The sequence below is a fragment of the Panthera onca genome, chromosome C1 (assembly GCF_046562875.1).
Source record: "Panthera onca isolate mPanOnc1 chromosome C1, mPanOnc1 haplotype 2, whole genome shotgun sequence".
Lineage (NCBI taxonomy): Eukaryota > Metazoa > Chordata > Mammalia > Carnivora > Felidae > Panthera > Panthera onca.
The window spans coordinates 180,301,436-180,316,540 of NC_138346.1; the positions used below are offsets into that span (position 1 = coordinate 180,301,436).

The 15,105-nt window shown below is 38.2% G+C and overlaps 1 non-coding gene across 1 annotated transcript; it reads left to right on the forward strand.

Moving 5' to 3' along the window:
* The first annotated feature begins 13,919 nt into the window (after positions 1–13,919).
* LOC132674039 (U6 spliceosomal RNA) lies at positions 13,920–14,027 on the forward strand. Its single transcript, XR_009608362.1, has one exon. It is a non-coding gene; the product is annotated as a U6 spliceosomal RNA (small nuclear RNA).
* Positions 14,028–15,105: the final 1,078 nt, after the last annotated feature.

Here is a 15,105-nt window from a genome sequence, read left to right on the forward strand (position 1 = left end):
GTTTACTCATGAGTAAGAAGCCCAGTGTGATTAGAGCTGAGTGACAGACAATGAGAATCGTTAGGTTCATATCCCTGAGTAAAATGGGGAGTGATTGGAAACAGTTTTAGCTAAGGAGTGATGTAAACTGGCTCACAGTTTAAAATATTACTTTGACTGCTGTGTTGTAAAAGATGATAGGAATAAAAAGGCTATAGTTAGGGGCGCCTGGGTGGCTCTGTTGGTTAAGGGTCAACTCTTGATTTTGGCTCAGGTCATGATCTCACGATTTGTGGGAGATCAAGCCCCGCATCAGGCTCTGCACTGACACCACGGAGCCTGCTTGGGATTCTCTCTCCCTCTCTCTCCCTGCCCTTCCCCTGCTTGCTTGTACACGCATGCTCTCTCTTTCAAAATAAATAAATAAACATTAAAAAACAGACTATAGTGGAACAAAGGCAGAAGCAGGTGACAGTAGTGGAGGTAATGAGAAATGCTCAGATCCATTTTGAAGGCAAAACTCACCGTAGTGATGGATTAGACATGGGACATGAGGAGAGTAAACAAGAATGGCTCCAAGGTTTTTGACCCAAATGACTAGAGGATGGAATTATTGAGATAGAGAACAAGGAAGGAGCATTTTGGTGGTGGAAGTGGGCACAGAAATCAAAGGCATAACTGTTAAATGTTAAGTCAGATATTATTATTAGAAATCCAAATGTCAAAGAGTCATTGAATGTGAGTCTGCTTAAGAGATATAAATTCAGGAATCATCAGCCTACAGGTAATACTTAAAGCCCCATGAAGCTGGGTGAAATCCCTTAAGGAGTGAGTTAAGGAGATTCAAGGATGAGCTTGGGATATCCCAATATTTAGAGATCAGGAAGATAAAGTGAAACAAGCAAAGAAGACAGAAAGAGTAGCAAACAAGGTAGAAAAAGAACCAAGAAAGAGTAGTATCCTGTAAGGCAAGTGAAGTGTTTTAAGGGGAAAAGGAATGATCAGTGGTGTCAAATGTTCAAGAAAAATGACGACTGAGAATAGACCACTGTTTTTAGTACATAGAATTCATGTGTCTCTGACAAGAACCACTTTAGTAGACAGATATAGGGGGGAAATGGGTTCAAGAAAGAAAGGAAGGAGAACAGAGAGAGACGAATTTCCTCCTACCTACTTGTATGCTAATGGGTATGATCCAATAAAGACAGAAATCAATATAGGAGATGCAGAGGAGAATTTCTGGAGCAACATTCTTGAGAATATGAGAATGGATGAGATTTAGTGCCCAAGAAGATGAACTGGCTTCCCATCTGAGTATGGATATTTCATACATAATTGCAGACATAAAGAATAACAATATGAGAATAAAAACAGGTACATATGGTAGTGAGGGGTATTTGTCAGTTGGATTCTTTGGGAATCAGATTCCAAGACAGAGCTAGAAATGTAGGCTATTTACTGGGAATAATGTGTGGGAGAGATAAAGGGTGAAGGGTACAGAAATAGGCAGAAAAGTCTGGCACCTGTAAAAGAAGAGGGGGGAAAGAGGATCGGGTAAGAATTTCTGTGAGTGCAGCACAGCTCTGAGAAAGACTCACTTACCCAACAGGGCTCCAGTAGAAAGACTGCCTATAGAGGAGTACTCTGTTAGAAATGGCCAGACCCCAGCACCCCCTCCATGCTCAACCACTGGCTAGGGGCTGCTTTGAAACAGAATGTCTTGGGTTCAAATGCGGCAGTGGACCCCCAGGTGCTACTGCCACATGCCAGCAGCTCACTGCACTCCTCACAAATGACTGACAGGCTCTTCTTCAAGGGAAATCCAAGTGGCATAACTCCATGGCTGTCACAGAATACGTGGAAAGTTTCTTCTGATTGTGAAATAGGAAGTAAGGCCAACAACTTAACTTGAGATTGGGAAAGATATATTGGAGGTTTGAGGAGGAAAAGAAGGTGAGAAATAGTTATCCAAGTAGAAGGAAAGTGAATCAACCACAGAATACAGTGGGCTCACTCACTAGCACTAAGGGCTCGCCTGAGTTTAGTCATAATGAGTTTAAAATGAGAACAAGTGGTTTGGTTTTATTGTTTTCTCTAGCTATTTTCTCTGCTTTGATGCAGGCATGTAGAGTTGGATTTAACCAGAGTTGAGGGTTTGCCTACCTAAGGGAGGGCAAGGGAATTGAGGATGTTTGCAAGAGAGCAATCACACAAAAATAAAGAAAGGAGAAAAGGGAGGACATGAGTTGGTTGAGGTCAAATAAAAAATAGATAGGCTCAATGGATTGTTGTAGGTTCAAGTGGAGTTGAGAAACTGGTGGAATTGGAGGTCTCTGGTTACCTTTGGCAAGAGCAGTTTTGGTAAAGAAAGGAGGGTGGAAGCTGATGAATGAGTAGAGCCATGAGAGGGAAGGGGAGAAATAGAGACCTAAACTGTAGCCACTGCTTTCCAGACATAAGAAAATGAAGGCCTGAATGAAAGAGAATGTTTTTGCGTCTAATAATGTGGGAAACACAAACGAGATGCCAAGCACTTCCTCACAAAAGGATTCTAGAAGATCACCACCTACTGGGCATGCAGGTTCTCAGTCTAGCCTTATCCCCCAAAACTGGGTAAAAGACCACTTGGCCCAGATGCTCATCTAAAGCATCTGGAGGAATGTGGACTGTGTCCCTTCCTTAGTGAACTTCTGAGTAGGAAAATCTATGAAATTGGCTTTAGGGATCAAATTCTGGGACCTAGATGAACACATTGGAGAACATAGAAGGAGTCTCATTTCTGACTTCATACAAGTTTGTACTGATCACAGGTCAAAGCAAATTCAAAGAGTTCCCTAAGATTGTGTCACTGGAAATAGCAGAGACAGGACAAGACTCAGATGCAGAAAGCCTGGATTTCTAATTCTGGTTCTACCACTCACTAACTATACAGCTTGGGCAAGGCATTTAATCAGCCCGAACCTTAGATCCTTCATCTAGAAAGTGGAACTAGTAACATTTACCTCATACATTGTTGTGAGGAATAGAAATAATGTGTATAAATTGTCTAGCACTATTCTTAGCAATGCTGTAGGCATTCAGTACATGATTGCTGAATCTGAACCAATTTTACTTATGAACAAATTACACACATACACAGAGTTCTCTCCACCACACACACAGACTGAAAATTTGTATGTAAACAAACACCATCCCAGAAATCTTTAAGAGTTTGGGAAGACACCAGACATTTCTAAAGTGGGTTAACTTTGTTTATACTATCTGTAAATTATTTTGAAATTCCATATTCTAAATAGGACAAAGAGAAGCAATGGATAAAACTGTATGAAGAGATGGAAAAAAATAAAACAGGAAGGAGAAGTCAAGAAGAAAAAAGAAAAGGAGAGGGAATGGGAAGATGACATCTGGGGAGTTGAAGAAGAGGGAAGTGAAGAGGATTCTGCCAAGGACCCAGGAAATGACAGGCAGCGGAAGGAAGATGATGCTGAAAGTGTGTTTCTGGGTAAAAATGAAGAAGTCTGTGTTGACCAGAAGGATGAACTGTAATCTGGTAAAAACAAAAACAAAAACAAAAACAAAACACCTTACATTCAGAGGCAAATGATGTTGCTTAGAAGGAGAAATGTTCATGAGGTTGGCCAAATCTGGAGAGCAAAATTACTTGCTCTTTTTTAAAAAAAAAATGTTATAAATCGCTTCTCGGCCTTTTGGCTAAGATCAACTGTAAAAAAAAAATGTTATTAATTTAATTTGCTTTAACAAATTTTTAATGTTTATTTTTGAGAGAGAGAGTCAGAGACAGAGACAGAGCATGAGTGGGGGAGGGGCAGAGAGAGAGGGAGACACAGAATCAAAAGCACAGAGCCTGACATGGGGCTCGAACCCACCAACCGTGATATCATGACCTGAGCTGAAGTCAGACACTTAACCAACTGAGCCACCCAGGCGCCCCTAATTTAATTTTTTTTATTTTGTATTTTAGAGAGAGAGAGAAAGAGAGCAAGTGGGGAGAGGGGCAGAGGGAGAGGAAGAGAAACTTAAGCCGGTTCCACACTCAGCATGGAGCCTGATGTGGGGCTCAAGCCCATGGCACTGGGATCATGACCTGAGCCAAAACCAAGAGTCATACACTCAACCAACTGAGCCACCCAGGCACCCCTACTTGCTCTTTTTGATCAGACTTTGGATTTGTTTTTCTACTCTACCTCCTTTGCTCTATATGACCTAAGGAAATTCACATCAGCCTCTTGGGGCTCCTATTTCCTTGTCACTGGAAAGGGAGTGAGAATTCCTATTTCATGAAGTTGTTGCAGGGATTAAATAGTCATGTGTGTACAGTGCCTGATATAAATATATAGTCAACAAATAATCACTATTCCTACTATCATTATCATGGTGTTTATGAAATTAATTGTTGGTAAATAAACTTCTGTATAAACTTGATCTTCACTTTCAATTTATCTTAGTACTTCCAGGGAATTTTATTTTGTTTAAATATCTGTATTACTTGGGGCACCTGAGTGGCTCAGTTGGTTGAGCATCTTCCTCTAGATTTCGGCTTAGGTCATGATCCCAGGGTCGTGGGATAGAGCCCTACATCAGGCTCCACACTGAGCGTGGAGACTGCTTGGGATTCTCTCTCTCTGTCTCCCTCTGTCCCTCTCCCCTGCTCACATGCTCTCTCTTTCTCTAAAATAATAAAATAAATGAATATCTGTATTACTTAATATTTACTGAGTCGTTCTGATGGTTATACCTGTGGGTGATGTTGTCTTCTTCTTACAGATGTAGCAAGCACTTAAAAACAAAATCAGACTTCCTCTTAACATAAAGAAGGTACTTTGTGAAAGTCCTTTTGCTTCTCTGTTGTTTTGTGCCCTAATTTTTAAATAATTGTTACTCATTTTCAGGTTTGCTAGTCTTACACTTATCTCTTCTTACCACCTGCTCATAACAACATTATCATGGGCATTCACATAGCTCTTTACAGATTGCAAAGCACTTCCCATAAATTTGAGGAGTTCCTTCAGTGTGCTTATTCAATCCTCATGGCAGCAATTGTAGAGGATACCATTATTAGCTTCGTTTTACAGATGCAGAAACTGCTTAGAACAGGCAAGTCATTTGCTTAGGGTCAAGCTGCTGGTAAGGGACAGGACCAGTATCTGAACTCAAGTTTGTCTGATTCCAAAGCTTATCCTTTCATTGTACTAGGCTGTTGATTGAATGAGTGGATCTACATTATATTGAATACAGATAATACAGATAGCAGATACAGAATAAATACCATTTTAAGATAAACGAAAAGTCATCTTCCTCTTTTCAAAAATTTCCCAAAAAACAAACATACAGACAAGCAATTGAGTTCAGTGTGACAGCCTTTTCATTTTCAGAAGTGATACAGTTAGTGTGTTTGCCAGTTGTTTGAGGTCACTGTGCTTGATTCATGGCTCTGTTTACTTATCAGCTGTATTATCTTGGGCAAGTGATCTAACTTTCCTATGCCTCATTTTTCACATTTGTGAGACAGGGTTAATAACGGGACCTACTGAAGACTTAGCTGTGAGGATTAAATGCTGACTCCTTCCTGCCTTTGTTTTACTAGAAGTATACCAAGGACTAATCCCAGTCTAGCTGGGGAGTCAGGCCAGGCACAGCTGTCATATGATAGCACAGGGATACAAATATAATATGGGTCTGGAACACCATAGGTACTTAATAAATATTAGTTGAAAGACTGAACAAAACTCTGGCTGGTATTTTCAGGGAAGATTTCATGAAGGAAGTGACTTTTGAGCCAGATCTTCAAGAATGTGTAAGAGTCTGTCTGATGGAGAAGGAGATGTGTGGACCAAATTTCAGGGTCAAAGATTAGGGCACCTAGATAACAGGAGTTGGGTGGTGAGTCAGGAAGAAGTAGCAAGTATTCCATCTCCTTTTTTGTTATAGGTTGGTGCCTAGTGTAGTTTCTGAGCCTTACAATCTTTGGAACATTCTGGCTTGGGAAACTGGACTTAGTAGAGGAGGCAAAACTTTGCCTCTACCCTCTAGGATCTTTGACTGGGCCTGAACATTTAATTGACATAATACAGATTAACAGGAGAAAAGCATACAAATTTATTTAATATAAACTTTTATGGGACACAGGAGCCCTCATAAGGAAATGAAGACCCAAAGAAGGGGCAAAGCTTAAATGCTTTTATAATAGGTTGAACAAAGAGAGGCAATTGTGGAAAAACAACTAAAATGTTCAGGGAGGCTATAGGAAGATAAGAATTATTTTAACAAAGTCTGTTTGTACAGAATCCTCTTAATCTCAACTTTCTGTCCTTCATAAGAGTGTTTCTTTTCTCCTAGCAGCTCAAGGGCAGCTCTCACACAGGAGTTCTATCTCCTGTTTTCAGGAAGAAAAGAGATCAGAGTGTCCCTATTTTATCTGCTGTTTTTCAAGTGCTTTTCACTCAAAATAATCTTTATGCCAAAGTGGCATTTTATAGAGTGGCTTTTTTGGGCATCCCTCATTTTTATACCTCTTTCTATAACATAAGAGTCTTCCCATTGTGAAAAAGGGCAAGGCTTTAGATGCCTGTGTCTGAACACTGTGTTAGGGCTAGAGGACTGGCTTGTGGGTAATCTATATTTTAGGCATTCCAGTCTGATGAGAGCATCTCATCTACTGCCAATATCTGTTCTAATTAGTTAGGCATATGCTCTACCAATTGATATGTATTTTCAAATATCACCAGATAAAGATACTGATTTTCATGCAAAATTTGGGTGGGGGGAGAGAATAATAAGGATCTATTCAAAGGTTTTTTAAAGCTGCTACTTTGGGGCATACAACTCTTGATCTCGGGGTTGTGAGGTCAATCAAGCCTAGCTCCACTTTGGGCTCAGAGCTTACTTTAAAGTATATATATGGGCACCTGGGTGGCTCAGTCAGTTGAGCGTCCAACTTCAGCTCAGGTCATGATCTCGCGGTTTGTGAGTTCAAGCCCCGCGTCGGGGTCTGTGCTGACAGTTGGGAGCCTGGAGCCTGCTTCAGATTCTGTGTCTCCCTCTCTCTCCGCCCCTCCCCCACTTACACTCTGTCTCTCTCTCTCCTTCAAAAATAAATAAACATTAAAGTCTACATAAAAATTTTAAGCTGTTGCTTTTACCTTTGTTAAATTTCCTTGTCTTTATTTTGATAGATTGTAGCATTATTTAAAAAACTAAGGTAATTTAACAAGAGAAAAATGCATGCATAGTTCCACTCATTCTGCACAGACTTTGAAATTTTTTGTATTTCCTTTCAGGTCTTGTCTTTTGAATACTACCATTCTACCACTGAAACCTAAATCTCCAGATGAAGTTTGTTTTGTTTTTTTTTTAAATTCTGGTCAGTTAAGCGTCCAACTCTTGATTTTGGCTCAGGTCATGATCTTATTGTTCCTGGGATCCAGCCCCATGTTGGGATCTGTGCTGAAAGTGCAGAGCCTGCTTAGGATTCTCTCTGTCTCTGTCTCTTTCTCAATCTCTCTGCCCCTCCCCTGCTGGTGCTCTCTCTCTCTCAAATTTAATAAACTTTAAAAATCTTACATATTTTATTTTATTTTATTATATAATTTATAATTATATTATATGTTACATAAATTATATAATATTATAATATAATATATTATATGCTTTATATAACATATAATATATTATAATTATATTATATAATTTATATAATATATTATATTATATAAAAATCTTATATATTTTATTTTAGAAAGTAACAGGTGTTCAATGTAAAAAATTTTGATTCTACAAATGTATTAAGTAGAATGTAAAAATTTCTCATTATCCCCAAATCCAGGGGCAACTATACAATACTTACTGTCTTTTCTTCCAGTTTTATGTTCATTTGTTGATTGGCTGGTTTGACTGGAGGTGTAGAGGTTTTAGTTAATCACTCTCCTCAGTACATGGCATTTTATCATCTTAGATCACTGATAATACTTTTAAAAAATGTTTATTTATTTACTTTGAGAGAGAGAGAGAGAGAGAGAAAGAGCATGAGCAAGCATGCATGAGTGGGGGGAGGAACAGAGAGAGAGAGAGAGAGAGAGAGAGAGAGAATCCTAAGCAGGCTCCATGCCTAGTGCTGAGCCTAAAATGGGGCTTGATCTCGCAACAGCGATATCAGCACCTGAGTCTAAATCAAGAGTCAGATGCTTAACCAACTGAGCCACCCAGGTGCCCCAGTGTTTATACATTTAAGTCTTATTTGTTATTTATTTTTTCTCTTTTATCCCTTTCCTTGGACCCCACAAAGGCAACTGTGTTCTATTTGGTGTATATCTTTTCATTTGTATATGTTCATATGAAATGTGAATTTTTATTTTCTATAGATGTATTTTAATTTATGCAAATGGTACAGTATTTAAATCTCATTGTGTTTCTTCAGATTTTTTACTGAGCACTGTTTTTAAAATGCATTCATGTTGCTGTGTATACATCTAATGCATTGCTTCTGACTGCTATGTAACTTCACGATATAAAATTTACTACATTTTAGCTATCTAGTCTCCGGTGATAGACCACCAAACAGGTAGTCTTTAAGTCCTTGCCTTCATAAATAATACTGCAATTAACATTTTAATCCTTTGTGTGTCCGCATAAGAATTTCTTTGAGATATATCCCAGGAGTGGCTATGGGCTCATAGAGTATGTGAGTTCATAATTCTCTTAACTTATGTCAAATTCCTTTCCACAGTGGCTATAGCAGTCCATACTCCCGCCACCATGCATAAGGGTTCCTTCCAGCCACCAGCAGGCAACAAACATTCTGATTTTTATAGTTTAATTGATATAAAACCATAGCACATTGCTGTTTTAGTTAACATTTCTCTGATTTTTTTAAGCATCTCTTCACATGCTTTTTGATTTGTAGGTTTCTTCTCTGTTCATATCTTTTGCTTATTTTTCTCTAGAGGTTGCTGTCTTCTTTATTTGCAAGAGTTTTGTATCCTAAGTATTTCAAATATCTTCTCCCATTTTCTCATCTAGTTACTTTGTCCACAGTTTTTTGTTGAATGGGAATCCTGATTATTCATCAACATTATTGTGTCATAGTCTGTGATTTTGAAGTTTCGCCTTTCTCTTCTCACAAACTATGTTTCCTATTTTAAAAATATATTTTTAAATATTTATTATGTCTTTAATTCTCCCAGAGTCTAACTTTGTATAAGGTGTAGAATTGTCAAAATATGGTAATTATAGTATTCCAGCCTTGACAGACCAGTTTCTGAGAGGGAGATATTAAAATCTGCAGCTATAATTATGCATCTATTTCTCTCTGCGGTTCTGTGTATTTTAATACTCTGTAATTAAGTGCACCTATGGGTTTGCTTATTGTTTCTTTAATGAATATATAATTACTTTTTATCACTTTTTACCTTTTGATACTAAAATTTCTTTTTGACAGAATTAAGATCACAACCCAGTTCATATTTGCCTAGTGTATGTCTTTTCATCTTTTTATTTTTAATCTTCATATATTTTTATATTTTTTCCTTTTTTAGTGTTTATTTATTTTAAAAGAGAGAGAGAGAAAGCAAGCAGGGGAGGGGCAGAGAGAGAGAGGGAGAGAGAGAATCCCAAGTAGGCTCTGCACTGTCAGTGTGGAGATCAACGTGGGGCTCTAACTCATGAACTGTGGGATCTTGACCTGAACCAAGATCAAGAATCGAACACTTAACCTACTGAGTCACTCAGGCATCCCCTATCTTTTCATGTTTTAAGTGTGTCTCTTACAGCCAATTTATTATTGGATGTAATTTTTAAAAATCCAATTGGTGAGGTTAACTTATTTGCATTTAATGTAATTACTATATACTAAGATTTAGTCCCACCATCCATTTACTGTACATTCCTTTTTATCGTAAATTTCCATTTCTACTTTCCACTGGCTAGACTGAATTTTCTTTGGCAGGTTTAAAATTTATACATAACATTGTATTTACTGTGGTAGTGGCCACTAACTTCAGTCTCCAGAGAGAGTTCCTCTCTCTTAATGGCTTGAATAAAAGCCTAAACAAAAGTTCCAAGCTTGACATCCAAAGATCTGATGTGTCATGTGTTCACATTGATCTAATCACGTTGCTGTGATGGAAGGTACTTGATCTCTAAAGGAAACGCGGGGTGTCATTACCAAAAGGAAGAATGGAGTCTGGGAAAACACAAAACAGTATATGTCCACTTCTTCATACTAAATCAACTTCTTAAGCCTCAGTTTCTTCATCTGTGAAATGGCAATGATAATACCTATCTCAAAGGGGCGATATGTGGAGAATTGGGTATCATATCTCTTATAAATTATAAAGTACTGTACAAAGATTAGTTATTATTCTTGCTCTTGCATTTCTCACATGGTATTACTTATCTGTATGTATTTGTATTGTTTGTCTGTATTTATTGATGGTATTTATCTGTACTATTATATGGGGAAGTGCCATTCTAGCCAGCATTCTCCCTAAATTGTGCCGATGCTTGTGGAACTGATTTTTCTTTCCTGAGAACAATGAGTGGGCAAGATGTTAGAAGGGTGTTTGACCTGAGAGTAAGTTTCCATCCAAAGAGCCCTGAAGGTGCAGAGCAGGTTAACTTGTTAGTAGACTTGCCAGACTGCACACAGCTGAAAGTTCAGTGCAATAGTGCCAAACTGGGCTCCAGTTCCTTGTCTACCTCAATTTAGATGTGTGACTTTAGGCAGATCACTTAAACTCTCTGCGCCTGAAAAATGGAGGTCACAAGAACACCTATCTCTTAAAGTTGTGGTGGGATTAAATGAGACTATATGTTAAATGCCCTGGCCTTAAAGAAATTCTTAAGCTTCTGAGACACATACTCAGATCTCTTTATTGAGCACTTATTAATTTCCATTCTGCTATATTATGGCTAGGCTGAGTGTAGGTTCTTTCTCATCTCTGAAGTACATTGACTTGCTCTGTTTTCTTAGAGAATAACTGTTGTCAAGGCCCTATGTCTTCAGAATTTGAATCAGGAATATTTGCCGACAGAATAGAATCTCACAAGAGATCCTGATCATTACGGGCAACTAAAGTTGATAATTATATATTTTTTCACACGTGTAGATTTAGATTCACACAAAACTGAAAGTATGTACCTGCTATATTTACTGGAATAGGCTATTTTACCACATGTTTGCTCATAAACCTATGATAATCCCATGAATTAGGTACTCATATCCCCATTTTACTGATAAGGAAATACAAGGTCACATAAATTAAGTAACTTGACCAAGGCAACACAGTTGGGAAGAAGAAGGGATACAGTCTAGTGTAATGTAAGGAAGATGGGCTTTGGAGTCAGAAAGATCTAAATTAGAATCCCAGCCATGCCATATACTAGATCTTGAACTTGGAACAGTAATCTAATCTGTTAAATCTCCATTTCCTCAGTGGGGATTAGAATATCTACCTCACCCAAGTATTATGAGGTTGAACTGAGATAGTATTTGTAAAGCAGAGTGCCTGGTACATGGTAGGTGCTTTGTAAACCCTTAGGTACTTGATAAGTATATTGGGAACCCACAGCCCATGGAGCCACCTATGGTGCTATTTTAGAGGAAACTTCAATCATCATCCAGTTTCTTTAGATACAGTGAAAGGAGCCCATCATGGGAGTTTAGAGACCTGGGATTTGATGCTGGCTCTTATTTAGTATGTGTCTGACTTTGGGCAAGGAAATTGAGCCTCAGTTTCCTTATTTATAAAGTGGAGACAATATTCTTGGCCTCACAGGGTTGCTAGACTAACAAATACAGATGGATGCAGATACTCTTTTTTAGTTTTAGAAATGCTGTGTAAATGTGAGGGCTTTCAATTTGTGTTTACTATTTTCAGAGGGAGAGTACACAGGACTCAAGATAACCTGAGACCTGCCTCCTAGAGAGCGACTGTTGGAGAACCTGACCCTTAAGTGAGGCCTGATTAACTATTTGCCACTGCTGCTGCTGTGGCTGCCACTTGTGCTCAAATATCAATCATTGTGCCTGATCGGAAAGGCAGTGCTGTGCAGAATATCCCCGCCCACACACACACACACACACCCTGCCCCACACAACTGTTTGGACCAGGACTAGGAATCTGACCCAAAGGCAAGCAACTCATGAGCTTGCCAATGACCTACAAATGTCTGTCTCCTAAAAAATGAGTTGGACAAATAAATATTTCTCTTTCAGAAATTTAAATTGGGAAACATGATGTGATTGAGGCAATTAGTAGCACTAAAACTATGACTAAAAGGATGCAAAAAGAGAGGCCATGAGGTTGAGTAGGGGTATATGAGAGAGGAGACAGACTCTAGGCTGTGACAAACCAAAGTGATGAGGAGGCAGAAATTATGAGTAAATGGAAGCTATAAAGTAGAAAATGATAACATATGTTTATTCAACAAATATTTCTAGGGTTCCTTCTATGAACAAGGCACTGTGTTAGGCTCAGAATACACAAAAGTGACTAGGACACAGCCTCTGTCTTTATATCACTTAATTTTAGTGGGGAAGAGAGACAAAACAAGTAAACAAATAATTACAAATTGTTTTAAGGGCTAAAAAGAAAACAAATATGAAACTGAGATAGAACATACCAGCAAGGGAGCCACTTAAGAAGCATGGTAAGGGAATCACATATCATTAAAGTGATACCTGAAGAATGAGAAGAAGCCAAGGAGAAGAGTGTTTGAAGTGGAGGATAAATAATGTCGACTGGCAGGAAATGGCTTATCATGTTCAAGGAAACTGACAAACAGAAAACAAAACAAGCCATGTGGCTGAAGGAAAGTCAAGGAAAGGGAACAGCATGAGATAAATTTGAAGGGGTAAGCAGGAGGCACATCACAGGACCCAGCAGGCCTAAGTATGGAGTTCGGAATCTAGTTCCAGTGAGCCCCAGTGAGAAGCCATGAAAGTATTTGAGTCTGGGTGATATGATCCAGTAGCATGTGTACATAAACTTGAAGGCTAAAGAGTCACTCTGGGTTCAAACCTAAACTCCACCATATACCAGCTGTGTGACCTTGGGCAAATTAGTTAAACTCTCTGTGCCCCAATTTCCTTTTCTATAAAACTGAGATAGGTTTTACCTCATAGAGCCATTGTGAAGGTAATATATATACAAAGTGCTTACAGCAGTTCCTGGCACATAGTAAACACCCAACAAATGTAAGCTTGTATTATTATCTTGTTTTCAAAAATATCATGGTAGCTACTGTATAGAGAATGAATGTGTGAGGGATAAAAGAGAAGCCAGTTATGAGGCTGATGGGTCACCTAGGTAAGAGATGATGCGCAAAGTGGTAGTAGTGGTTTCTAGCTAGAGCAACCAGGTGGAGGGAGGTGACATTTACCGAGAGGGAGGAGCTTGGAGGAAGCAGGTTTGGCAGGGAAGTTAGGAGTTCTGTTTTAGACATGTTAAGCTTCAGATGTCAGTGAGATCCATGTAGATGTCAATGAAGTAGTTGGTTGTAAGTTTGGAGCCCAGAAGAGAGGTATGGGACGAAGACATGAATTTAGAAGTCATTGACATAATCAGCATTCAAAGATTCCCTTCCTAGTATTATCATTCAAAGATACAGAAGTAGTTGAGATTATCTAGGAAAACAATATACAGAGAGAAGTGAAGGGAGCCAAGAAGAGTCCTGAGCAGCCACATATTTTGGAGCAGTTGAACAAACAAGGAGAATGAGGAGAGGCCTGTGAAGAGGAAGTAGAACCAGAAGAGTGTGGAATCAAAAACCAAGAGAGTAGAGTGTTTCAAGAAAATTAGGTCAGTTGAGTGTGGAAAGGTCAAATAATATAAGGATAAAAAAATAGTGAAGTGTGTGTGTGTGTGTGTGTGTGTGTGTGAAGGTGCTAAGTAAACATCAAACAGGCTGAAAATGAATTGAAGGTGTTCTTACTTGAACAGCACATATGCTAAAACTAAAACAAAACAGAGAAAATTGGCATGACTCCTCCATATAGATGACACACAAATTGCGAAGCATTCCATATGTTATCATATGTATTTGACAATGTTAACTTTAACATATTCAAACAGAAATTTGAATCTACAAGAATGAAAGGGATTCTAAAAATTAATATAAATAGAAAACAAATAAACCTAACTATATATAAATAATATAAACATTCTGAAGGAAAATAAAACTTAATCCAAATAAATTTTGAACGCAGTACTTTGCATATATACCTTTAGTCTAAAAACAAAACAAAACTACAAAGAAATTTTGAATCCAATTTAATAGACTTTTTAGGTGACATGGATATAACAATTCTGAAACTATTTTGTGTGTAGCACAACACTGAGCAAATGAAAAAAGACAATGATGCTGTTGGGAGTCAGAGCTCCCACTGCAGGAAAATAAGGAATAGGAGATGCAAATAAGGAATAGGATAAAAAACCCTGTGGTGCTGAATTGGAATTAGAGTGTGCCAGTAATGAATTCATGATTAAAAATAGTTAAACTATGTTAAGTTGCCATTTTTCCTTCGTGGCTCTGTTTACCTAAAAGGCCTAAAAGCAATTATACCCCAGTAACAATGAGTATATCTGGTGCCCAGATCTTGGTTTCTAAATACCATTGCCTACTAAAAGGGGAGCTCTTTGGAGATGGATGATTTCCAAGACTAGACAGGAAAAGTAAAAGATGTACCTGGGATGCTATATTACGCCAGAAAGCAAGAAAGTGCTTAAAAAAAAAAAAAAAAAAGATGGGTGTGTGTCAAAAGGATACAGGAGCCAGTAGAAGGAGCTCTCACTGACCAAATCTGGGACAAGTTGAACATTAAAATGAATAATGACAGTAATAGATTATAACCTATTAAATAAAATAAGAATCTATAAGTCTATACTGACAATAATAAATATACAAATAAATAGGAGAAAAGGGAAAGATCTTGCTTACAGTATAATGCCAACTAAAAATGTAGGTGGAATAATGGAATGATAAAATCACCACTTGACCACCTTTAGAGTAATGAATTCAGATGTTGCTCAGGAGTTTTATTTTACACACGTTAAACTGAAGATGTCAGTGAAATATCCAAGTAGATATCAATTAGGCAGTTGGTTGTAA